Source organism: Erpetoichthys calabaricus, chromosome 7, assembly GCF_900747795.2.
Source record: "Erpetoichthys calabaricus chromosome 7, fErpCal1.3, whole genome shotgun sequence".
In the NCBI taxonomy this organism is placed as follows: Eukaryota; Metazoa; Chordata; class Cladistia; order Polypteriformes; family Polypteridae; genus Erpetoichthys; species Erpetoichthys calabaricus.
Window position 1 is genome coordinate 172,210,708 of NC_041400.2, and position 27,920 is coordinate 172,238,627.

The following is a 27,920-nucleotide window of genomic DNA, read 5'->3' on the forward strand; positions in this document are numbered from 1 at the left end:
CAAAGATTCAATGTCGAGATTTTGATGAATCTCGACGCTTTTAGACCTCCCTGAGTCCGAAAATACAATTTTTGGAATTATATCTGTTTGTCTGTCTGTCTGTGTGTGTGTGTGTGTGTGTGTGTATATGTAAACATGATAATGCTTTCGCATAGGTCAACCAAATTTTGCATACAAGTATTAGATACAAAACATACATTTCTATCAACTTTTGGGTTATTTCCATTAACCGGAAGTGTTACTTTACCTTTTTTTTTTTTTGTATTTAACAGTAACTTTCTCTTTGTCATTCTCCAATAAAGCTGTGATAGGTGAAGCACCCAGGTAACAATTGAAGAGCTCAGTTCCTAAATCAGCTAAGTACAAAAGATAAATTTTGGAGATAAATAGGAAAATCTGGGTCCGTAAGCAGATTTTGAAACTAAATCCCTAAAACTACAGCGCTACACTGTTGCAATTAGCAGGTTTTGAAGCTCCAATATGTTTTCGGCGCATGACCAACTGCATGAAAAGTCACAATCACGTGTTCACTAAATTTTAGCAAAAGGTGTAATTAGCAGATTTTGGAACTCACATCTTCAATTGTTATCTGCACAGTCTTTCCAATTCTACATCGCTGTAGCATGTAACTCCTTCACAGTTCTCTTAGGTCAGTTTAGTGGTCTGACTCACTAGTATTCTTCTTGCACAATCACTAATTTTTTGTGGACAGCCAGCTCTAGCAACTGTGCCATACTCTTCATTTTTTAATGACTGATTTAACTGGACACTAAGAGTGGAATGGTGGCTCTGAGGCTAGGGATCTGCACCAGCAATCAAGAGGTTGCCGGTTTGAATCCTGTAAATGGCAGAAGTGACTCTACTCCACTGGGCCCTTGAGCAAGGCCCTTAACCTGCAATTGCTTTGTCCTGGGTATGACATTAATCTGCACCCAGCCCTACAAGCAGGTCCTCCAATTTACAGGGAAAACTTGGGGATCGGCAATCCAACCAATTGGATCCCAATCCAGGTATTCTGTTATGTGGTGGGTGTGTGCTATCAACACATGCTCCCAACAAGGGATATTCAATGACTTGGAGATCTCTTAGCTTTTGCTTTTCAATCACCTTTTCATGGAGTTGCTTGGAATGTCAGATTGCCTTCATTATGTAGATTAGGCCACCTTACTGACACACCACAGGTTGAAACTTGCAGATAAGATGCATTTATAATACAATAAATGGAAGCCCCAGATACAGTAGGTGATTTCCACTGAACTAATTCTATGACTTCTAAAGCCAACTGGCTTTAACAGTGAGGATTTAGGGGTGTCATGGTAAAGGAGGTGAATACTTAAGCAATTAGTTATTTTGTGTTTTATATTTGTGATTCATTTAGACCACTTTGTAGAGATCTGTTTTTTTGTGGCACGAAATTGTCTTTTTTCTGTAGATCAGTGTTAAAAGCACAAAATTAAATCTGCTCAGATTCAATGTATGACAATAAAATGTGAAAACCTAAGTGTGTTAGGGGTACTTTTTGTAGGTAGACTGTATGTCAAATGTGTCTATGAGAAGGTTTTCCCATTGCTTACATCAATCTACTTAAAAGCCAAACTGGTTCAATCCTCCCAGGTAAATTATTCATTAATTCTTTACTGAAGTTCTTGCTGAAATGGGTACTGTCGGCAGTGTTTACTGTATCAACACACCTTTTGTGTGTTTGGATTGTTTATTTATTTCTTTAAACACCTGTAAAAATGTTTTTTTTGTGCTTTATATGCTAGTTTTATCATATACATTATATTACATAACAGTTGCTAATGAATAAAAGATGATACTGTGAATGAAGTTTGTACAGTTCGCTTTTGACTTTTGTCTGAAGGGTAGCTGGTGTTTTCTTAAAGCCCAGGAGGCTGGGTTTAGATCCAGGCCTAGTCACAAACTATGTGTACTTTACATATTTTCCCTATTCCTGGTGGGGTTTTCCCCAGGTATTTCAGTTTTCCTTGCACATAACAAAGTCCCACAGTTTAAGTAGACTGGCAATTATCATGTGTAGGGTCTGATGATGAAGTGGCACCCCATCCCAGGTTGGTTTTAAATCTGGGATGGGGTGCCAGCATTCTTGACTCTCCTTGAGACCCTAAAATCAGAATATGAATAATTTTTGACTCTCCACATATATTTGCATGACAAACATACACACAATAGGTAAGTACATACCTGAATTAAATACAAAACATAGAATGTAAACATATGATCACACAGTGCAAGTCAGTGTAGGAAATAGTGAATGAACACAGAATTTGCAAGACATTGGGAGAGGGGGGAGGAGTGATGGAGAGAGGCTTGGAGCTCAGCCCAGCCATTGGAAGTTGCATTAATGATTCATCAGGTTGATGGCCTCTTAAAAGAAACTGTTCTTATATCTGCTTGTTCTGGCAGTTTAGTTCATAATGCCTGGTGGATAGGAGAAGTTCAGAGATGCTGGATGTGAAGGGTTAATGATGATTTTCTCTGCCTGTTTCATTTTCATTCCTGTCCTATAAGGTGAGAAGAGTGGTGCCAGTGATTTTTCGTCAGACCTGACTATATGTTGTAGCCAGTTTTTGTCATATTTAGTTGCCGATTCAAAACCACACTGTGGTGGATAAGCTAGGAACAGACTCGAGAATTGCTGTGTTTCTTGAACTAAATCAGCAGCTCCTATGGTAGATTGAACTCCCTCAATTGTCGTAGGAAGTACATCTATTACTGTGCCTTTTTTATGATGGAGTGTACATTGGTCTTCCATTTCAAGTCCCGTAAGAGTGTGGATCCCAGAACCGTGAAGGCTTCCACAACTGATATATTATTATTAAATATGGAGAGGGCCTTGTTTCTCCTGATGTCCACTGTTCTCTCTGCAGTTTTGAATGTGTTTGTCTCCAGTTTGTTCTAACCTCAGCAAAGGGTCAGCTGCTCAACCTTATGTTAGTATGGAGACCTGGCCCATTCCTGCTGAGTCCAATGATGGTTTTGATTTTGACAGGGAGTATTTGGAGGTGCAGTCATCAGTATAGAGAAAGAAGAGCAGTGGGGAAAGCACACATCCCAGGGGGCACCAGTCCTGATTGTACAGTAGTTAGAGGTGAGTTTCCCCAATTTACCTGCTTTTTCCTATTTGACAAGAAATTAGTAATCCACTGACAGGTGGAGTCAGGGACAGAAAGCTGGATGAGTTCAAAGTGGAGGAATTCTGTGTTGGTCCCTGAGTTGTCAAGGTGTTGTACACACCCGTATTGCTCTGTTGCTCAGTAGGCAAACTAATGGGAGACCAATGAGGAAGCACTGAGCTAACACCGGCATCTAAAAGGTTTTCATGACCACAAATGTCAAAGCAACAGTTCTATCGTCATTCTGTTCTATTATGTGGGAATTATTTGGAATTGGTATGACTGTGGCTTATTTAAACCAGAAGAGAACTTCACACTATGGTAATGATTTGATGATGATCCGGATTTACCCGTTGTGTAAATTTGTAACTGAATAAAAGGATGTTTTAAAGACCCTTTACGATAGACTGGCCTCCAGTTTTGGGACCTGTCCTGTGCCCGATGCTTCTGGGATTTTGAAATCGAAGAAGATGGATGAAAAAATGCATGTTTCTATCAAAATGTGTTGGGTTTTGGGCTTGTACAGAGGAGACTTAGAACAAATGTCATTAGTGTGGAGCCTGCTTGAATATAAAGATTAATTAAGAAACACAGCACTTGATCAAGTGTACCTTTAAAGCCATTGTCAGAGTGGTGAGATGAGCACTGGTACACCAATCAGAGTTTGGTAAACTAAAACAGTCAAATCAAAACTGTTAAGACACGATGTGAGCACTGGTCCATGTGTAAATGGCTATATCTTTTGTTTTTCCTTTAGATTGATCAAAAATAGAATTCATTGGTGATGTTGTTACTTTATTTACACAACATTCAGATGCTAACTGGTACTTGGTGTGAGCTTAAAAGATAAAGGATGCCAAGGTTATTTTTTTACAATAATTTGCCCTAAAACATTGTGTGATTACATGAAGCATTTTGTTATGCATTTGAAAAATACTGTGTCTGCTCTTGCAGTCTAAAATGGGCTCTAGTGGGCACCAGTCTAAATGTAAAAAAAAAAACAGTAAAACATAATAAATGTGGCCATTTTCAAGCTAGGGATGTTTTTAAATTTCAATCCATGACTTGAGAAGCCTCACATACAATAAAATAAAGTCTATGTGGATTTTGAAAGGAAAAAAAAATAGTGAGATTCTGCCATTTTAAAAGAGGTCCTGCTGTTCTCTTCACCTCATTGCTTGTCTCTTTTCAGACCCACACAAAGTCTTCTGCAGCTCTTTTTGTGAATGATGTGATTGCTGCTGTTCTTTTTCTAGGAAGCTAAGTATTTAGGGTAAGGTTTTTCTCAGAGTTTAAACAAGAAGCTGTCACTTTACACCAGCAACATGGCTGACTATGAAGAAGAAGAAAGACAATGTCATGCTGAACAACCTGAGACATGTGTGGCTGGGTGCTGCTTTACTTTCTTATTTACAGTAAATGCCAACTGCATCCACAATGGACTGTGTCAAGAGAAAAGTATCTCTGCCTCAGCAAAAAGTGAGCCATTGATCTGGAATAAAATGTGTGACTTCTGATTTCTGTTTGTTATTATAAACATACCCCTAGAAATGCCAAAGGCACCATTTCTGAAATTGTAACCTGTGTCGCTTCAAAGTGGACATATTGCATATGTTTTAAGACTTCTGTTTTCATGTTTAGGCCACTGGATCATTCTAAACTTCACAGGTGGTGCAGTGGTAGTGCTGCTGCTTTGCAGTAAGGAGACTGTGGAAGATTGTGGGTTCACTTCCCGGTTCCTCCCTGTGTGGATAGTGATTTGAGTACTGAGAAAAGCGCTATATAAATGTAATGAATTATTATTATTATTATTATTAAACCACAAGGATGACACAGTATTTTTAAAAGTGTACTAAATGCTATCTTGTAAAAGTATACCTTGAAATACCAAATCTGTCCTGTAGATAGCCATATGCTGTAATGTCACACGTTGGGCAGCATATGGCTGATGTGCCAGCAACATGCAGCATCACAGCAACAAAAGAGCGGCGCCCATGAGAAACCTGAAAAACAACACAGAAAATGAAACTTGAATCATTTAAATTGTGACAATTAAGCTGTGTTTAAGTGGTATCGTACAAAATGGAAATATGAGTTTGTGCTCTATGAGTTTGGAGATCCCAGTTGGACAATTCAGAGAAAACAAGGCTCTCGAAATTCTCTGTGTTGACGTAATTCTGACCTTTCACCAAGTCTACATTTACAATAAGAAAACATAACCATATCAGTCTGAAATAACATTTTCATGGTTGAATTGCATTTAGAGCATTTTAATGTCTCATTTGCTTTATATTTTTATCAAAAAATACAGTTTTATCTTCAATTGCTTATTTCTTTGGAAATCCAAGTTACTAATCAACAATGACCTTGAGTTTCTCCCAAAGGCCTGAGTGGAAACTTGCATAAACACACGAGTGGGAAGGTGTAACATGTCAAGCTGGAGCTGTGAAAGCTCTGACAGCACATGAAGGCATCATTAGACTGCATGATGTCAGAGGACTTGTTAGACCCACTACACAGTTTGGTCAGGACAGGACACCTTATTATAACCTTCCCTACTGGTTCAGAATACAACACAAACTTCCCAAAACTATATACACAAAACCCATCACTAAATTCTGCATTCTTGAAAAATTTAACAGATAAGGAAAAATTCACTATTAGCTGAAAAAAGGTCCACACACAGGGTCCTCAAAACTGAATAATTCAGTTAGAATTACACACAAAGCATGGCAGTTTACTCAAAAAGAGAGAGTTTGAGAGTGTCTGCTGATTACAGCATGTTACCAGATCCACCACACAACAGACCACCCGGTATGGGACACAAGTGCCACCTCAGGACCACATCGGAACAGTGTTCTACTAAGAGACTGGGAACTCTTGAGATTTACAGATAATAGGACACAGGATTCTTTAAATTGGGCGGTGAGTAAACACAATGAAAGACATGGCAGCAATTTCAGGAAAAACAACAGCAACAATATAAAGTACACCAAGAAGAAAAAAGAACAATAGAATGTAAAAATATCCGGAAAGGAACCCCCCCCCCTATTTTTTTAAGAAAAGCACTCAGTCCATGCTCTAAAAGTCAGTTAAAACATAAAAGTGGAAGATACAACCTTTAGTGGTGCGGAGTGCAGTTTGCATGATGTGTTACCTCAATAATTAATCGTTCAACTGTCCACGGATACACTCTGTTCGCTGGATGCTTGCTTCCCAACAGAAGTTTTGCCACACTGTCAAATCCCTGTCAGCGTCTCTTCCTCATTGAGTGAGTGTTCCTTCTTTTCACTTCTGGGTCCCTTGGGGTGTTACGATAACAACAACAACAACAACATTTATTTATATAGCACATTTTCATACAAAAAGTAGCTCAAAGTGCTTTACATAATGAAGAAAAGAAGAATAAAAGACAAATAAGAAATTAAAATAAGACAACCTTAGTTAACATAAGAAGGAGTAAGGTCCGATGGCCAGGGTGGACAGAAAAAACAAAAAAAAACTCCAGAAGGCTGGAGAAAAAAATAAAATCTGTAGGGGTTCCAGGCCACGAGACCGCCCAGTCCCCTTTGGGCATTCTACCTAACATAAATGAAATAGTCCTCTTTGTAGTTAGGGTTCTCACGGAGTCACTTGATGCTGATGGTTATACAGACTTCTGGCTTTTAATCCATCCATCCATGACCTAGGTACACCTCACTTCTCGTCTGCCATCTTCACTTGGTCCTTTCCTGAGTCTTCCCTCTCTCGCTGGACCAACAACTGGCGTCTCTCTGGTGGACTTGTCTCTTCCTCCCTGGAGGTAGGTGTCGCCCTCTGTGTACCTCGTGTCTTGCCAGCCATGTACACTCATCTGCCAGCGAGCCCCTGTGCTTTGTGCGAGTGATCTTGGCAGTGTTCTCAGTGGACCGTTCCCTCACTCTGTGCCATCCGAACACCACCCACTGCCCAGAAGTATATATCTGCTTCAGTCTCTGCCTAGATCAACATGACGATGGATTAGACAATGGTACATGTCAGATTCAACAAAAAGTATTGTTGCCAACTGTCAAAGAGTACACATATTGCAGATTAGAAGCCAATGTCCCCAGACATGATAATTTTCAAGCCAGGTAAATACAAACATTTTCCAAGGAAGCAGGCAGTTCTGTTGTATTTGTATGTATATTTAAGCAGTTAAAACTTCAAATCAGGTGACTTTTTGGCAAGACAGGCAAATATTTATATCCTGTAGACAGCCATCACAATAACCAGTAACAGGACTATTCAGGACATTTGTCTTTTCACTTATCACCCCAGCAGTCTGATCTTCAAAGCAGGTGACTTGTTTGCAGCAGACACATCAACAATGGCCTGTAACACATTATTCAGGAAATTTGCCTAAGAGAAAAAAAAAGATCCCCCATTGTACAAAAATGTTCCCCTCTGACACAACTTATCCTTAGAGGTATAACAACCAAAAAAGAAGATATTACTTAACCCTGATAGATGGTAATGATGACCAAGAAATATTTTTTATCTCATGTTCTCATGCAGAATGGAGATAACAATCGTTCTGATAAAATTTAAATCTATGCTTACCAGAGCTGGACAACAGCTGAACTTGCTGCAGCTGCTAACCCTTCATATTGTGTTGCTCCAACAGGCAACACAGTCTTAGCTCTCAGGAAAAGGGGTGAGGAAAACTACAGTTGGTAAATGTGACATGGGCTGCAATGTTTAGTCATGTAATTTCGCAGGTTATCAGTGACTGCCATTGGCAAACCTGACATACCCCACGACAAAAAGTCATTTAATGTGACAATGGCATCACTAACACCCACAGAGCCTGTGATGGAAGGACTCAACATTATATAGTCTTATGCTACAGCTCTGTGATGTCACACTGACCTCGTAAATTATCATGGGGCGCTGGGAAAAAAGGTTTGACTAAGTCGGTCGTATGGCAAACATTCAGGGAAAATATAGCTAACGAGGTCGTCCACAAACTCACAAATTCGCTGCGATAAACACTTCAGCATATTTCATCAATCAGCACTAGTCATGACCAGCATCCAATGCTGCCGGCATACAACCTTGTGCTGGTTAAAGACTACTTACAAAATGGATGGGTAGATAATATGAGGGGGAGTCGAGCTAAAGTTAGAAAATGTGATTTATCAGAAAATGGAACGAACCTTAACAAAACTGATCATGTCATTTCTCAGTGTTGTCTCTACCCTTCTCAATGCACTTGCGTCACCTGCCTGGACTCCAGCAGAATAAAAGATTTAGTCTTGTCCTCACCACCACTTGTGCGCCCCTTTCTTCACGTCGTCATCTGTCTTGAATCGATGACCACTCAGATGTTTTTTAGCGGTCCAAAAAAGGTGGCAATCACACAGTTCCAAATCTGGTGAATAAGGAGGATGTGGCAATACCTCAACCTTCACTTTCTCCAGACAAGCCTTGGTGTTCTTAGCAATGTGTGGGTGGGCATTGTCTTGTAGCAAAAGGACTCCTTGAGAGAGCAGTCCCTGCCGCTTGGATCAAATAGTAGGATTCACATTGGTCTCCAGCGAGTCACAGTAACTTGCACACTAGTTACTGTAGTAGCCCTCGGCATGTAGTGTTCGACAATAACTTGGGTGCACCAGTGGTTTAGAGGACTAGACAAAACCTTTTATTCTGCTGGAATCCAGGCAGGTGGCGCAAGGGCATTGAGAAGGGTGGAGATGACATTGAGAACTGACATTATCAGTTTAGTTATGGTTCATTCCATTTTCTGATAAATTCCATTTTCTAACTTTAGCTTGACTCCCCCTTGTACACTAATTAAAAATGAGTCTGTAATAGGAGTACACACCATTACTCTCCAGCACCCTAATAAACAGGAGTGCATTCAAATTCAAAATTTCATTTTATTAGAGAGAAAACAGCTCAGTCAGCTTCCCTGAGGTATTCCTGTACCTGATTCCACAGCACATGTTTAGTGATGCCTGCATTACCTGAAAACAAAAAGTGAAAAACTTACACATTTATTTAAACTCCAGGTACATGAACAGGCTATAATATAATTCCTAGAAACAACAATAAAATCTCTAAATAATATGTGAATATATTATATTATTAAAAACATAAAAGTAAATTCAAACAACAAACCAGAAAGTGGGACATGATACAACTGCTTCATGCAGAATTTATGTATGTATACAACTGAACCTCTGGTGAAAAAAAATATAAAAATGTACTAATTTTTGTTAGTTTTTGCATTTACTAAAATATTTAAAACAAACATACAATGTACTAAGTGGATCTGAGAATGTAAGGCTATGCAAAATTGTTACCCAGGAATTCAACTAAAAATGTCTGTTCCACTCTCTTCCAGCAGATGGCGCTGCCTCTCTAGTTACGCTGCTCCCTTGTTGGTTTTAGTTCTGGACAGCACACAGCGGCAGTGGGTCTAATAAAACAAAACAGGTACGTCTTGTACTTTACAGTTTGCTTTTACCACATTCAAGTTATCAAAGCTAATGTGGATTGTACTAAACTAGCCAAACTATTTCCTAACAGCTATTGTTTACTTTTTCCATTGACTAGGCTCAAAGGAAAGAAATTTGTGGTGTGGTCCAAGGAGTCATAGACCTCCTTGTCTGAGCATCTCGTTATGTTGGCATGCACTGTAGACATTCTAGTTTTATAAATTACGCAATAATTAGATCTCTGCACGAGATGATTTAGAGAGAATATTTTAAAACACTAAAGTAGGCTTTGAAACTGTATGTACTTTCATTTGCCTTTATTGAATATAAGCCTAAATGCTAATCAATAAATAAGGGGCAGGAGGGGCCAGTCAGTTCATAAGTTAGAGAGGTGCCAGTCTTGAGACCAGCTGACTCCTTCAGTGGTTACCAGAAGAGTTTTAGGGCTGTTCACATTAGTAACCGTCTTCACAAATCTATCATGAGACCCCAGGAACTAAACACCGTTCAAAAAGACTGCTGGCCTATCACGTTGAATGCCCAGAGCCCTGACAATGAGGACAGTGTGTCAGCTAAGAAGAGCAAATAAAACATCAGAAATCATGGAAGAGCACTGGGCTCAAAATGATAAAAGAAGAAAAGGGGCTTCACCAGTCATATTGTGCCACTCACACCCCAAAGAAGTTTACGGTAAAACAAACACAACTAGCCACACAGGAACATGGCAATATGTGATCTGGCCACTGAGCGTTTATAAAAAAATGTTTTGTCTCTTTAAAGAAATCTACAACAATTAATTCAAATTATAAAAAAAGCAAACAATGCACCTTTTATTGGAATTTGGTTTGGCTCATCATTTCTATTTAAGTAAAGGTTGTATGTTTAATGCATGTGCCGAAAATTAAAATTTAGATAATGGAAATATTGTAATGTCAGCAGACCAAACCTGAGAGAGAAAGAGACCCTACAGAAGAAACAGGGACATCTTGAGGGGTCAGCTGTGAAAGGAGGCTACGCCAGCATATAGAAGGGGGCCAAAAGAGAACACTTACAATGGATTTAGAAAGTCCTCAGACCCCTTCACTTTTTCAAATTTTGCTATAAGGTAGCCATGTGCTAAAATCTTTCAAATTCATTTTTACCCCATGCACGCAGCACTCGATACCCCTAGAATGACAAAGCAGAAGAGGATTTTAGAATTTTTTTGTAAATTTATTTAAAAAAAATGAAAAGCTGAAGTCTCTCTTTGACACAAGTATTCAGACCCTTTACTCAGTACAGCACTGAAGCCCCTTTGGAAGCCTGGAAACTTCTTGGGTCTGATGTGACAAGCTTCATACACCTGGATTTGGGGATTTTCTGCCATTCTTCTCTGCAGATCCTCTCAAGCTCTTTCAGGTTGGATGAACACCACCGGTGGGCAGCTACTTTCAGGTCTCTCCAGAGATGTTCAGTTGGTTTCAGGTCTGAGCTCTGGCCTTGATCATTCACTGCCATCCCCAAATTGGTCCTTAAGCTACTATACTTTTTACATTGTACTCGTATTTGCTTTGTGCTTAGGCTCATTGTCCTATTGAATGGTGAACCTTCATCCCATTTTGATGTCCAGAGCATTCTGAGCAGGTTTTTGATTAAGAATATCTTTGTAGTTTGCTCCATCTACTGAGATGCCGTAAAACTACAAGCTCCAAACACTTATATGCTAAGTCTGATTCTTAACACATGACTCATAAGTTCCATGTAAAGTTCCAAAATACATTAATGTGCCATCCAAATGTTGTATTGAGGACCAGCTTTCCAGAACAATAATATTATCAACCAGTAATGGCGTACTGCACAAATACACTTGAGTTGAGCATTCATAGTTATCATACTCTTTCTCTGTATGTTTAGCATTCGTTTGCTCGGAGGTTGATGCGCTTGCTGTTTCCTGAGCAGCTCTTCTTTTCTCCACCCTAACGGCCCGCTTCTTCTTTTCTTTCATTGGAATTTTTATTGTGTTAAAACTGATTAAGTCAGTGCTTGTGTTGCAATTACTTAGTATGTTTTCTTTAATTTTTCACTTAAGCTGGCACTTCAATCTGCCTCAAGAATGATTTAAGATATGAAGAGGTAGGGGAAGTGACGGCGAAGGTGGTAGGGATGAGAACAGCACCCGTACGCATGTGCCACACGTTCGCCCTGCTGGCTATTGCTGAGAGTTGATTCTACAATAAAATAAGATAAAAATAAAAAGAGGAATAACCTTGGAGGTCAATCATCATCATGAAAGTGGATAGTAGACATCACGTGGTATATGTGCACCAAATTTCAGGCCAATAGGTCAAACGGTTTGTGAGCTACAGATGATTTAAAAACCTGGACAGACAAACGAACAGCCACAGCAGTGTATTATATATAAAGATCCTACCAATTCATGCAGAGTTAGTGTTTCAGCACACATTTGATTCCCAACAGTTCTCAAATGAACACTTCTGTTGAATTTCAGATCCTTCCATATTATCACTGATCTTAGGACGACTTCCCAAATCCAACCACTGATTCTTTCACTCCTATTCAGCTAGTTATGGACTGGCTCACCTCTCTGTCAATTTCTTTCTAACCCCCTTGCCTTGTGGTTCATGATTGAAAAAGCAAGGGGTTGAGCTGGGACTTGCAGGTTTTAGAATTACGGCAATTGGGCAAAGTCAGCTCTCGTTTTTGGCAACCTGAGCCCCACAGCTGCAGAGCAAATTGGCAGGTAAGTCATTGCCACTTGTAAGGTAAAAAGGTAAAAGCAATGATGAAGTGTTGGGGCACCCAATGTGATCCCCAGAAGGCAGACAAAAACACTGACAATCATCAACATATAACACCTTCACAGGCCTGAGCCATACACTGAAAAGGTTGTGGTGGTGGTGGTGGTGTTGGCTCTTTTAAGGTGGCCCTGAAGTAAGAAGTGGGTTCAGGTGGCTGGAACCAGAAGTGACGTCACTGTTTCTTTATGCCATTGATCTTCTGTTTTGAAAGCAAAAGGACAGGAAAGCCATTAGGTGACAGTGCCAACCCTCGACTTGGCATGGAATTAGCAGCAGATATTCCCTGAAGTTGCTTGTGTGTGACACACTATACAGGTAAACCAAATGAAGTGACATTCTAGGACAAGGACATCATTTGCACAGGCGAACACAAGAGGATAATATGTGGTGCCACTTTAAATTCTCTTTGCCTGCTTCAGACTTGCATTGTGTTATGCATTGCTGCCTCACATGTCCATTTTCCCAGGTTCAGTACATTGATGGGGATCCCGTTTTTCCTGTGTCCATGTGAAGTTTTTCTGGGTACTCAGCTTTCTTCCTGCCTTCCAAAGATGTGCAGATTAGGTTGACTTGTGGCTCTTAGCTGGGACAATGTGACCAACTGTCCTCTGCGATGGGTTAGTACCCTGCTTGGCACTGGTTTCTCTTTTGTAACTGCTGCTGTGATGTTCTGTAATGGAAGAAATGAGCTCAGAAAACTGGACAGAAGATCTTAAATTTTTTTTTTTACTTTTTGGATTCCTCTCTTTTTAAATATAACACCATAAAACACCGTAAAAACTGACTTCACTTTGAAAAACTGCCGCCAGCTGACCCAAGCTAGTATCCCACTATTCCAGATTCTGGTAAACGCATTACAGTGGCCATTGTGGGAAGCTTAGAGCATCTGAGATTTGTGATGCAATAAGAACTAATGGCCCTCGAGGGAAACGCTGCTCAAGGACACACAAAGAATGGTCTGAAAGGGCTGACGCCATGCAAAACCGTCTCTGCTCCAAGCAGTTTCAAGAATTGAGTGGACTTCTGCGAATAGATGACAAATATTATTTGTGTAGAAAAAGATGAAGAAAGGTAGAGAAGGAAATAATGAGGACTTGACAAAAACAGAATTCTCAAACATCAGCTGATATTTGTGAAACTCGTATTAAGAAAGACAAAATGAGAAAAACACCAGACATTCAAAAAATAAATGGCTTTAAGACTAATGGGCCTTCAAAAACTCAAATAGTGTAAGCCTTATCATAACATCATCCAATACTGACTTGACGGAAGCTAAGCCAATCCCAGCCATATCCTATCCATGGCCTTTTATCTTATCTACCTGTATTCCCCCAGGCCGTCTTCCTGGAAGAGGAAAGGGTGCTCATGCTTCCAAAACTAGTCCTCCAGAGGTCAATAAGTGTCACCTGTACAACTAAATGCATGCTTCTGATATCACAGATAGAGTATCAAAGCAGCAGCTTTGAAACTCAGTGAGGGTGCAGATTATAGCAAAGCACTCTGTGTTTACGGTTACCTCCAGATCGATGGAGAACCTCCGGCCACCCTACCTTCCTCAAATTATGTACCCCAGAACAGCACTTAAGAAACGTTCTTATCTGATCTAGTGGGGTCAGCAGCCATACCACATGCACTTCAGAAGAGATCATCCACCTGAAGTTAAACATGTTCAGGCCCAAGAACATCTAGGAAAAGCTTGGGTTACTGCAGGATGAGGTATTGGTGAGGCCAGCAGGGGGCACCTACACTGGTCTGACTGTGGATCTCCATGCCGCAGTGCAGTGACAGAGACAATGTGCTGTAAAAATGGCGCAGTCCTTTGGATCAGATGTAAAACTGAGGTCCTGTCTTTCTGGTCATCCTTCATAAAGTGTGGGGTGTATCCCAATGTTCTGGCTAAATTGCCCACCATGGTCTGGTCATTCTGGGCCCCTAATCATCCCGTATTTCTGAATGGTTAATTATCTCTCACCCCTTCACCGCTTAACAGCTAATGTGTGGTGAACATCCTGCCACAAAATGGCTATTGATGCACATTACTGGTGGTTGAAATGATCCCTATTGTTTCTGTAAAGCGCTTTGAGTACCTTCAAAAGCACTATATAAATGTAAGGAATTATTAATTATTATTATAAATGAGTCCAAGCAATAACTGGCTTATTCAGCTTCTGTGACAGGTTAAACATTTTAAAATTAGGATATTGTTAGACATTAATAATAAAAAAAAATTACCAACCTATATGCTAGCTATTACTTGTTGTTACAGCTGACAATATCCACCAATCTATTTGCTTTTTCAGGTGTGTCCATGTTTTCAGGGCAGGTACTGTGCCTTTATATCCTTGGTCAATGTCCATACCCTTGTCTTTTTATTCTGAATTTAGGACTAAATGAAAAGACAGCACTTTCATCTGCAAGAAGCGGAAGAACAAGATAAATATTTAATTTAGAGGAGGATATCACAAGCCACAGACAGACTACTGGTAGGCTTGTAGATGTATTCATACTAGAATAAGTCAATGAAGTGAACGAGAAGGTTAAAACATGATGAAAAGTGGACAAAGTACAGAATGTGTCACCAAATGGGGGGATCAAAACCTTAATCTGAATTTTACAATAAGGTCCTAAGTGTAAGACAAACTTGAACTACATGACGCAGGAGAAAAATAAGAAAACGTGTTAGTAAAAGAGTCATTTAAAGAGGCTCCTTGGGCAAAAAGATTGTCAAGCGATAACATGGAAATGTAGATTGCAACAAATATACTTGCTGTGATTTATGTTTTAAATAGTTATTCACACATACTGTATACATTATTTTTTTGCCAGTTTTATATATTCACACATAGATTGAGCTGCCTTTTACTGAACATGTTTATGTATTTTAACATATACTGGCATATTAGCAGCTGATATGGGAACAGACTGTGTACAAGTGTGCTGTTTTAAATTTTCATATGTCGTTATAATGATGAAGCATATATTAGGAAAATCTTCTTGTATTATAATAATAATAAATTTTATTTATATTCTACAGAAGATTCCCACCATATTTGTTTGGTTAATAGATTTGTTTGCTTTGCTCACCACATGACCAGCCAGAAACAGTCACAAGAGGAACTTAAGGCTGGCTAACTTGATACCTAATCTAGCTTCACACCTTAACCACAGGCAGAGCTTGCTAAGGCCAACAGACACATTCTTCTCTCTCTCCAGGCCACATGTTGATCATCGATTGGTAGAAGGTTTGATTACATATTGTAGGTCATGCATGATCAGGATTGCCATGGGAAGTGTGGTGGCTCCTAAACAATGACACCACATAGGTCCAAGGGGTAAAATTGGAAAGCACAAGACCAACATAAATATACAGCCCACTAGCACCTTAGGGTCTGTATTTTCTTCCATTGACCTGTCAGTTCAGAATCACAACACAAGATTGAAAGAGCCACCTGATATTTAGACCAAGAGTGCCCAGCTCCGGTCCTGGTGGGCTACAGCTTATCATTCTAACCGTTTTCCTAATTAGTGATTAGTTTTCGGTGCTAATTAACTCCTTTTCCCTTCATTTACATAGCCCTGTTTTTAAGAATGCAGTCTTCTGAATTGATTTGTTTCTTCATTAAATGGCAGCCAAAAAGAAATTAGACCTGAAACGAGCCAACAGATGGTCTGCTACATCGCAGCTTCAAACTCCAACCAATTGAATATCATGACTTGTTGCTGCTCTCATTCTGACATATCAAAAGGTTGGTTTTCTGTCTTTTCTAAGAACACCATCAAGATGTTTTGGTCACCTGTGCAGATCAACATAACTGAGACCTTCACCTTTCTTTATTTTCAGGTTAGCTGGTCGTGTGGTTGCTTGTTTTGCGTCTCATTATTGTTCGGCTGCTCATTAAGGAAAAAGAAACAACTAAGGGGTCTGAGTCACGTCAATTAAAACTAAGGCAAAACAAGTTAGTTTGCAGCAAAAACGGTTCACTAATTAAGAAGATGGTTAGAATGAAAACTTGCAGCAACTGTGGCCCTCTAGGAGCAGAGCTGGACACCCCTAATCTAGACACATTGCATGCCCACATTCCTAGAAGGAGGAGCTGCTGCTATCCATTCAGGCTGTATGATTATCCATTGGCTTTGCCTCTGTTCTGTAGTTTAGAGAAAATTATTTATATTTATTTGCTTAGCAGATGTTTTACCCAAAACGACTTGCAAAAGAGGTTACCATAACCAAGTAAACATCAGACTAGGGGACTGTTTAGGAGCGTTACAGAACAAAGTTTCCAAATCAATTCAGAACAAAATGCAGGCAAGTTCCAATTCCTAGGTTACAAAACCTAACTGCTAATATCGGTTAGACAGAAACTGACCGAACAAGAGCGTCTTTGCACACTTTGTAAATACATTGAGGAAGTCAGAATTTTGAATGGAGGTGGGCAGCTCATTCCACCAGCCGATGGCCTGGAGATGAAAAGAGTCTGGATTGAGATTTGATGCCATGCAGAGGTGGCATCAGCAGACGCTGTTCATCAGCAGACCAGAGTGGTTGAGAAGAAGCACAGGATTTCACAGGTGTCTCCTTAAGTATAAGTACTGACCCGTTGACTACTCTGTAGGCAAACATCAAGGATCTGAACTTAATGTGTCCCACTACAAGGAGCCAATGTGGTGATCTGAAGAGAGGAGTGACATGTGCCCACCTCGACTGGTTGAACACCAGATGTGCTGCTGCATTTTGATTCATCTGCTGTGGGTTGATGACACATGCCAGTGTTCTTGCCAGCAGAGAGTTACAGTAGTCCAGATGTAACAAGACCAAAGAATGGGCTGAACGTTGTACTGCATTGTCTGTCAGATATGGTCTGATCTTGGGGGTGTTCTATAGAGTGAATCTACAAGACCAAGAGACTGCTGCAACTTGGTTAATGAAGGACAGCTGGTCAACGATCTCCAGCCCAAGACTGCGTACCAACTTGGAAGGTGTTAGCAATAAAGAATCAAAGCTTATCAGAGATGGGGTAACAAGAAGGTCCATCTTTGCCAGATTAAGATGGTGCTCCTTCATCCAGGTTGCAATATTAGTGAGACATGCAGACATTATGGTTGTTACTGCGTACTCCTCTGGAGGGAATGACAGGTACAGCTGCAAATCACTGACATAGTATTCTTAACAGAAACCACTGGACTGGTTGTTGGGGCCTAGTAAGGAAGTGTATAGAGAGAAGAGGACAAGGCGCCGATCCTTTAGGAGCTCCATTCTTGCCAGGTGTATGCTTGACACCTTTCTTTTCCATGACACATAATTGGAGTCGAACTATCTGAGGGCAGTCCCAGCGATACCAAGCTCAGAGATAGGGGAAAGGAGGATATGATTGCTGATCATGTTTGAACCTACTTCTCTGTTTTGCCTTGAGCTCCTTCTACTAAACCCTCTGGGGTCTAGAGATATTAGAACCATAGATGCAGTCATCCTGACAGTATAACACCAAATAGAGCTGCAGACTGTGATAGGCTGAAAAGTGTGACTTAACAGAGCAGGAGGCAGAGGTTTGGAGATACTCAAGTCTGCATAGAAAGTCTGAAGGTGAGGACAGGGTCACCAACAGTTGTTATATGAGCTATGAGCCAAAGCCTCTTTCACATGTAAGCTTCCAGAGACAAACTTCAAGACAAGCTGAAGAAGGTTAGGAGAGTATGGTCAGCTATCTCCTACAATAAAAGCCACTTGGGTCGACTGAGTTAAAGTAACCCTCATGCCGCTAGTCAAATGGCCTTTTCCATTACCCATTCTGTTTTAATAATTTTGTTAAACAACAAAAAAGCACATCGACTTCACATTCATCATACTGTGATCTCAAGGAGAATAATTTCAGAAGACCGCAAATGTTTCTTTTTCTGCTGAAGTCACACAAGGCTGATCAATTGGAGCTTTCATGAAAAGCCAATGTGGTGCTCCACAGATCGTGACATCGGCCTCATTGTGGCCGTGCCGGTCCTTTAAAATGTTTTCATCCACACCAGGAAATCTCATTAGACCATATTCAGTAGTATGATGGATCATTTGCTGAGATTAGCTGAAAACACCACTAATTTTGTTCTCTCTAACCCATTTCTTTTAGTTTACGTTATGAATCCACATAAAAATGGGCACTCTGTCCAGAATGAAAACCAGGTGCCTGCCTCACACTCATGAGCTTCACTTGGAGCTTCTTGGATTACCATTTTGAGGCTCAGTCACAGCAGGGCTGTTCTAGATGAAAGAGTCAATAAATTGCTAATAACCTCATTAGAAGTGTGCCAGGCACTAAATAAATGCTCCTCTTATTTACTTTACTCATAAAGTGGTTTCCAGGGATGGAGACAGACGGGCTTCACTTAAATCCATTTGTTAGTGGGATTCTAAATCAGCACATTTCACCAGGGCTCAGCTAACACATGTTCCCGAAAAAGTGAAATCTGAGTCATCGCAAGAAAACAAAAGTTGCTTTATAAGTGAGATGTAAGGAGTACAGCATACAGTATTGGAGTGGCATGATGGCGTGGTGGTAGTGCTGTTGCCTTGCAGTAAGGAGACCAGGATTCACGTCTTCAAAGGTCCTTCCTGTATGGAGTTTGCATGTTCTCTCTGTGTGTGTATGGGTTTTCTCCTACAGCTCAAAGGCTTGCAGGTTAGGTGGATGGGTGGCGCTGAATTGGCTCTACTGTGTGTGTCTGAGTGTGTTCACCCTGTGATGCCCTGCGCACAGATGGTTCCTGCCTTATGCTTTATGCTTGCTGGGATTGGCTGCAGTGACCCTGCTCAGGATTAGGTAGCTTAGAAAATGGTATGTCATACAGTACACAGTGAGGAATCAATTTTTCATTTATAACAAATAGCCACTGCATGAATGTCTTGAAAACCTACTTTTAGTTTTCACTTACTTTTAAAAATAACATATGAAAATATCCATCAATCCCCTCTTCTTGCTTTGTCCAAATCAGAGAGACAGAGGCAGGAACCCCACTTGAACAGGCGACCAGTGCAATTTAGGGTCATCAATGAACCTAACATGTATGTCTATGGCATTCAGTTGTACATGATGACTCTACACACAGTAACCAGACCCTGGGCAGATAAAAGTGTCCTATAGCTGTGAGACAGCATCCCAGACCACTCGGTACCCATTAATCACATTGTAACATATTTTTTTAATGATCATTATTAATTTCAAGCTATATTGTGTTCACAAGAATTACTTGTGAACACTTTGAAACCACTTCGTTTTTTTTGCTTAGTGCCTCCTGACTCACCAGTACGAGAAAATTCCCTAAACATGATATAAAGTTTGACTCGTCCTGATGTCTGATTATACAATTCATTGAGCTTTTTGGGGTCCATCATATTTTTTTTCCCTGTAGACCCGAAAACCCCTAATTTTTAGGACATTTTTGGACCATATTTTGTGTAGGAGCAAAGCTATGGGAGATAATAGTGGCCCACACCCGCCCATTCAGAAGCAAGGCCCTTCCCTAACATTTTTATTAGATTTTTGTTAATCGTCAAATTGTTAATTATTTCACTTACCATAAAGGAAACACAACCACCCCAGACCTCTGTTGATTGCCAATATATGAAGCTGCACAAAACAATAAGGGGAACCCCCCACCTCCCCAACGGAAAGGCTTATTGCTGGCCCACCCACTTGTTTCCAGGCCTACCCATTTTGCACTTTTCGTCTTCGCTGCTGATTTTGTGTAGGGAAATTACACCATTATGATAAAAAGTAAACGATTAGGTGTCCGCAGCAAAAATGATCAGAAGGACTTGAAGTTGTGCATGCCACATCAACCGACCCTAGGGAGTTATCCCCTAATGGGATACGTGGGGTCAAAGTTAGTACTTTTCACAAAACTTAAAAAAAAATGGGAATCAGTAATATGGACGTGTGGTGTGTCATTTTATGCTGTTTTAATGTCGCTGATCACGAACCTGATAATATTTTTAATATCTGATTCTTTACCAGTGGTCCTAGCCCTCTAATAGCCTGCATGTTGCATATACAAACTAGAATGTCAGTAAAAACTTCATCCAAATTTGTGGATAAAACCCTAAGAATTCTCTCTTATATAGTTAGGTCCATAAATATTTGGACAGAGACAACTTTTTTCTAATTTTGGGTCTGTAAATTACCACAATGAATTTTAAATGAAACAACTCAGATGCAGTTGAAGTGCAGACTTTCAGCTTTAATTCAGTGGGGTGAACAAAACGATTGCATAAAAATGTGAGGCAACTAAAGCATTTTTTGAACACAATCCTTTCATTTCAGGGGCTCAAAAGTAATTGGACAATTGACTCAAAGGCTATTTCATGGGCAGGTGTGGGCAAGTCCGTCGTTATGTCATTATCAATTAAGCAGATGAAAGGCCTGGAGTTGATTTGAGTCGTGGTGCTTGCATGTGGAAGATTTTGCTGTGAACAGACAACATGCGGTCAAAGGAGCTCTCCATGCAGGTGAAAGAAGCCACCCTTAAGCTGTGAAAACAGAAAAAACCCATCCGAGAAATTGCTACAATATTACGAGTGGCAAAATCTACAGTTTGGTACATCCTGAGAAAGAAAGCAAGCACTGGTGAACTCAGCAACGCAAAAAGACCTGGACGTCCACAGAAGACAACAGTGGTGGATGATCGCAGAATCATTTCCATGGTGAAGAGAAACCCCTTCACAACAGCCAACCAAGTGAACAACACTCTCCAGGGGGTAGGCGTATCGATATCCAAGTCTACCATAAAGAGAAGACTGCATGAGAGTAAATACAGAGGGTGCACTGCAAGGTGCAAGGCACTCATAAGCCTCAAGAATAGAAAGGCTAGATTGGACTTTGCTAAATAACATCTAAAAAAGCCAGCACAGTTCTGGAAAAAACATTCTTTGGACAGATGAGATCAAGATCAACCTCTACCAGAATGATGGCAAGAAAAAAGTATGGAGAAGGCGTGGAACAGCTCATTATCCAAAGCATACCACATCATCTGTAAAACACGGTGGAGGCGGTGTGATGGGTTAGGCATGCATGGCTGCCAGTGGCACTGGGACACTAGTGTTTATTGATGATGTGACACAGGACAGAAGCAGCCAAATGAATTATGAGGTTTTCAGAGACATACTGTCTGCTCAAATCCAGCTAAATGCAGTCAAATCGATTGGGCAGCGTTTCATGATACAGATGGACAATGACCCAAAACATACAGCCAAAGCAACCCAGGAGTTTATTAAAGCAAAGAAGTGGAAAATTCTTGAATGGCCAAGTCAGTCACCTGATCTTAACCCAATTGAGCATGCATTTCACTTGTTGAAGACTAAACTTCAGACAGAAAGGCCCACAAACAAACAGCAACTGAAAGCCGCTGCAGTAAAGGCCTGGCAGAGCATTAAAAAGGAGGAAACCCAGCATCTGGTGATGTCCATGAGTTCAAGACTTCAGGCTGTCATTGCCAGCAAAGGGTTTTCAACCAAGTATTAGAAATGAACATTTTATTTCCAGTTATTTAATTTGTCCAATTAGTTTTGAGCCCCTGAAATGAAGGGATTGTGTTAAAAAAATGCTTTAGTTGCCTCACATTTTTATGCAATCGTTTTGTTCACCCCACTGAATTAAAGCTGAAAGTCTGCACTTCAACTGCATCTGAGTTGTTTCATTTAAAATTCATTGTGGTAATTTACAGACCCAAAATTAGAAAAAAGTTGTCTCTGTCCAAATATTTATGGACCTAACTGTATGTGTGTTTAACATAATGTTTGGATGTTGACAATTACTTTCTTTATCTTTCAAGTTCCTCAGACGTTTGGCTCATTTTTCACTTACAATTTCATCTCACAATCCTTTATCAAAGATCTTTTTGCCTGCTCCCAGCCAGGCATTACAGCAGTAGAACAATTTGAGCCCCTTTGTGCTGTTTTGCACACATTATCAATGGAGTGGGCAGCAGGCAGTATAAAAGAAATAAGCTTCTGTATAGAACATAAGTGAGTGTAAGTGTGCCTGATTCAATTGTTATTGTCCAGTTGTCTACCGAACTGACACAGAAATTCTCACCTGGATATCAACATTCAATAAGGTTCATAACAGCGCTTGGTGATGACCTTCTGAGGTCAATCAATGCCTGCGGGGTCAAGTACGTCCTCCCTGAAGACAGACAGGTTAGCTGGCAACATGGAGTGCACATCTGGTCTCCTTTTAAAATGGTTGAATCTCACAAAAATGATTTTCTTTTTTATCTTCTTAAAACATGGATATGCTATTTTTCAATATTTGTGTAATCTCAAGAGGCAGATCAATACAATAATAGTTTGGCTTGAAAAATGGGTGTATTTAGTAAGTTTTAAGGCTTTTCTTCATAATGGTACCCCAGGATCTATAAGCTCAATTTTAAATTGCAAAAGCAGGGTTGTTATTTTTATTATTATTTTATTATTAATAAAATGTTCCTCTTTAGAATGGAATTTCATGTGGCAAATTAATATATACCATGATTACGAAGAAACAGCGCTAAACTGAAAAATACCAAACTTATCATTTACTTGCAATTTAAATAGGAGCTGGGACTTATGACTGCATGGACACCTATGGTCACTAGGTGGTGTTCTAAATGGGCACCTCCATTGGTTCCAGAGGGTAATCCTGACCTTGGAAGTGACAGGGCAATTTACCCTGAAGGTGTTTATTGGCTAGAGCTTTACCTCCAGTGTGTATGGAGACAGGAGGAGAGGAAGGATGAGGGACTGAAAAAGGAAAGGAAGGTAAATGAGAGAAATTGTGCTGAGGTACATTGGGCTCTCTACAAGAAATAACAACATACTTGAACTCCATAATATTCAAAAAGTAAAATAAAAATATATCCAAAAAGTAAGAAAGAAAAATGTATTTACTTCAATAAAAATTTAGAAAAAAAATATAACCTTAATCCTTAAACAAGAAAGGGACTAAAGTGCCAAATCCAAACTCTCTAATAATAAAATGTAATTACATCTTGCCTGAAGAAGGGGCCTGAGTTGCCTCGAAAGCTTGCATATTGTAATCTTTTTAGTTAGCCAATAAAAGGTGTCATTTTGCTTGGCTTTTCTCTACATTCATAATGGCTAACACGGTACAACACCCTAGTACTACAAACTTAATAATAATAATAATAATAATAATTCTTTACATTTATATAGCGATTTTCTCACTACTCAAAGTACTCAACTTACAAGACCAGGAAGGTTTAAAGACAATTGGGAACACTGGAAGAGTGAGTGTGACATCAGACTGAGCAAGAATATTAGGGGCAAGTTTTGGTAACTGTTACTTTATGAGGTATTTCCCATGGCCATAACAGCGGGAATGTTATTCTTCTGAAAGTACAGCTGTGGATCATCTATTATTAAATAAGCATGCATGTTACTGGGCTTTACTCTCATTCAGTATGTGTGTCATTCGGTCTTTCCATCCTGGTGCTCATTATGGTATTATTCTTGATGTTGTTGCGAAGCTGCCACAAGTAAGTGAAGCTTAGTGCAATATCTTACTTTATTATGTTTTCCTTATTGTTCCTTTTCTTCTTCTTTTTCTCCACCTATTAATACTTTAAATACTATTATCATTATTATTATCTTAGTGGTAAAGCTGTAGCGTTAGTATAAGAAAATTACGAAACGTCATCATGATTTCCAAGGAAACTACAAATCGCCTTCATGAGCGCTATTTTGTGGCTCTGGGTGACATAAAAATTGTGACGTCATTCAATCTCAGACATGAACTCATACACCTAGCTGGGTGAAGCGCGTTTCATAAATAGTCTCATGTCCATCTCTAAGGTAGATTTATCCTAGTCAGACTTTTAGTGCAATTCCCTGGTGTAATTCTGAGACAGTAGATAAATAAGGGCATTAATTCCATTTCAGGTCTGCATCTAAAAAGAAGGCCTCACCACCACAGCCTAATCCCAAACTTAAAAGGGTAGGTTTGTGGCTTGCAGAGGCCGAAAAACAGGACAAAACCTTTTAAAGTCACAAATAGGATGGAAGAGAAATAAATGTAAAAAAAAAAAGCTATGGCTCAAGAAAGTTCAACATATACCGTATATCCTTGATGTTTACGTATTTATTCAACAGGACTCAAAAAGTATTACCAAAATAAAGCAGGAGTAAAATAATGAGCAACATTGTATATTTTACTTAAAAGGCAGACCTAAAAGCAAACAAATCCAAAAACTAAAAATCAGAAACAGTAGCTTGAAATGAGGGTAGGAAACAAAGCCAGTAAATCCACCAAAGAATGAATCACAAATCCAAATAAGAAATCTCACACAGAAGCGGTGCTGAAGCACTCATTTTGCCTGTTGCTTCCTTAGCTGCAGTGTTAGGAGGCCTCATCCCCTTAGGCTCCACAAATGGGCTATAAGCAACATAACCTAAAGAACTAGACACCACAAAGCCAACAATGTTATGTGTAAGCCATGGTTCCACCCTGCTTAAATTTAAATTCCTTCCTGATCTGAAATATTATTTTTTAGGTTATTATTGCTATTTATGTTTATTCTTTACGTAATTATCTATTTTTGTTACCGTATATACTCACGTATAAGTCGGGTCTTGAAACCCGAAAAATCGATCATAAAATCAGACCCTGACTTATACAACTGTTCAAAAATGCGACACTTATTTTTTTTTTTTTACATCTTCTTGCCTCCTCCAGTCTCCCATCAATTTCTCAGACACATCAAATTTTGTTGCAGCAGCGCAGTTACCAATTTCTTTTGCTACTTCAACAATGTTTAATTGAAAACCAGCTTCATATTTTCTTCTGATTGAATGCTCCATCATAGATAAGGGATGCTCATACGATAAAGGTGTATGAGGGTGTGAGATACAAAAAACACAAATCGGTGCAAACTTTTCTTTGGAATAGTTTGGGTATTATTGTGTAGTCATGTAGGCACAATACATAGAAAAAAAGGCAGTGTGCACCGTGATTACTCTCTCAGGTGGGCGTTAGCATATCATAATCTCTTGGACCAATAGCGTGAGTTTTCCGCATTCGACTTATACGACCAACATTTTAAAATACCAGAAATTATACTGTAAAATCAAGTCCTGACTTATCTGCGGGAGACCTTATCTGCAAGTAATTATTTGGTTTCTATGTATGGATCACTTTTTCTGTCATGTCCCTTGTGTTTTGTGGGTGGTTCCCCAAGAGGCAGGGCACCTGTCAATCACCACGGAGGAACTGCTCCCATTGCTATAAAGGCTGATGGGAACTGCAGTTCCTCTGCAGTACATTTGTATACACTGGTGTTTCAGAATTCTCCTCTTACTTTTTATATTTTTTCTGGCTTTTTGACATTTTTGCTCTGCTGAAGGATTTTGATTTTTGTTTAGTGTTTTCAGACTTGGCAACTGGGGAAAGCTTTTTTAGGCAAGTCCTTTTTGCCTAATTTGCCCTTTTTGTGTATTTCAGCTTTCTTGCAATAACTCTTTTATTTAAAAAAATTATTTTATCACCAGAGGAAATGGGCAAACAACACCCTCCCTCCCAACCAATTGCTAGGGTTGAATTTTGTGAACATTACTTATATTTTTAAACTTTTAATGCTAAAGTCCATTTGGCCTGGTGTAGGACGAAGCCAGCCGTTGGAATAGGAAGACAGGCTGCCTGGGAGTGAGCCTCCTCTGGGCAGGCTAGTGGAGAGTCTGGACTGCTTTTTGGTTTTGTTTTGGAGGCCTTGAACCTTTTTGCCATTTGTGTGCTGCTACAACACAACAGACATCACTCTTAAACATACAATTATCAATAAACAAAATTAATATTTACAAAATTAAAGACATCAAAAAAGTTAAAGAAACAGAAAACACAATAGAGGCAGGGATGAAACCATGGCGACCACAGAAGGTGCCACTAGTGCTCCACTGGGCTGAGACCTTAGGAATGGGATGGTCATGGAGTATGGGTTACATGAGGATCTGTGCTGGTATCTAGAAGGTTGCTGGTTTAAATCCCATTATTGCCAGAAGGGAATCCTACTCCATTGGACCCCTGGACAAGGCCCTACACTTGAAAATTGCACAATGGCTGACCCTGCACTCTGACCTCCAAATATACTTTCCTTTAATCAGTCAGGGATTAATTAAGTATATCAAATCAAAAAATTATTGTGATGTTCTTCAAATATCTAATTGACTACTTGTGCTTTTTGACTGGTTGTAAGGATGCCCTTGACCATATCACTCTGAGTTGCTCTTAAGTTTTTGGTGTTTACCTGAATTGGATTATGTTGGGATGAAACAAGGATGGACTTTATACTATTAAGTAATCTTCTCCTGGAAACAAACTTTGTTCCTGGCATACCAAAACAAAAGATGGCTTAAGCTGTCATTGACTAACTGCTAAACACTTTGGCTCTCCAGCACTGGTCTTTTGACCGTTTCCCTAAGGCTAGTTACCAACAATTCCTATTTATTGGCTGGGTTTCTAGTGTAAAATTCTTAATTTCCCGTAGCTTTGCTCCAGTATGGTCAACTGCATTCCTAAATGTGAAAATCATCATGTTACTTCTCTTTTGTAGACAGAACAGGAAACACTGGCTCAGATATCAAATAGCCTCTTAAATGTCCTCAGGAAAGACTTGCCGTCTTCAACTGCAGAGTGTGTACATACGTTATGCTGGTTTTTGCTCTCTCGGCATCACAGCAGAGTCGACTAGAGTGCAAGCGTAAGCGTAAAGAGTCTGCCCGTCTGCCTGTTTTTTCCATGCACTTTTCAGACATTGCAGTCGACAATTATTAGAGCAGATTGTGACAGCCAGAAAGTAATTCATGGTATAAAAATTACCTCCTGAACTTACAAGCTCATGAAATAATGTGAAGTTGGCTGGATGTTGGCACTGGTGCTCGGCATTAACCCCTGGCTGCTGATGCTCTCACAAAACTGACTAATGTCTAGACGCATGGTGACCTATGATCATGAAAGTGTCAGATTATTTCCACCATTTGGATGAAATGATAGCCAAACTGGTGTACTTGGCTGCTCAGCGTCTTTGAAATAGAAAATGGTCAGTGGAGCCCATTACTTTAAAACACTCTAAAGCCCCGAGAACTACAAGCATAAAGAAATGTTTACAAATGTCCCATATGTTTATTAGCTGACTGTTCACAGTCCTTAGACGGCACTCACCCATGCACAGTGCCAGTTGTCTCCATACTTGTCTTCAGGACAGCCACTGGGTCCTTCCATTTAGGCTCCTTCTACAGGAGACAGAAAGAGAACCTAGAAAATGATAAAAAAAAAAAAAAGGCATCGGAAAAGGTGCAAACCAAAATCAACATTGGCAAATATTAATCTCACCTATTGGCAAATATTAATCTCACCTATTGGACAAAGAATGGATTGAAGCATGCCATTATGATCTGCTCCACAAAGCCATTTTTCACCTGGACAAAGCTGGCAGCACTGTGAGGATTATGTTTTTTGTTTTCTCCAGCAGCTTCAGTATCATCCAGCCATTCC

General features: G+C 39.8%; 1 long non-coding RNA gene across 1 annotated transcript; it reads right to left on the reverse strand.

The window, feature by feature from the left end:
* Positions 1 to 9,067: 9,067 nt before the first annotated feature.
* LOC127528759 (uncharacterized) lies at positions 9,068 to 27,695 on the reverse strand. Its single transcript, XR_007935373.1, has 3 exons — positions 27,588 to 27,695; positions 14,633 to 14,807; positions 9,068 to 9,124 (listed from the first exon to the last, which is right to left on the reverse strand). It is a non-coding gene; the product is annotated as an uncharacterized LOC127528759 (long non-coding RNA).
* Between the last annotated feature and the right edge of the window lie 225 nt (positions 27,696 to 27,920).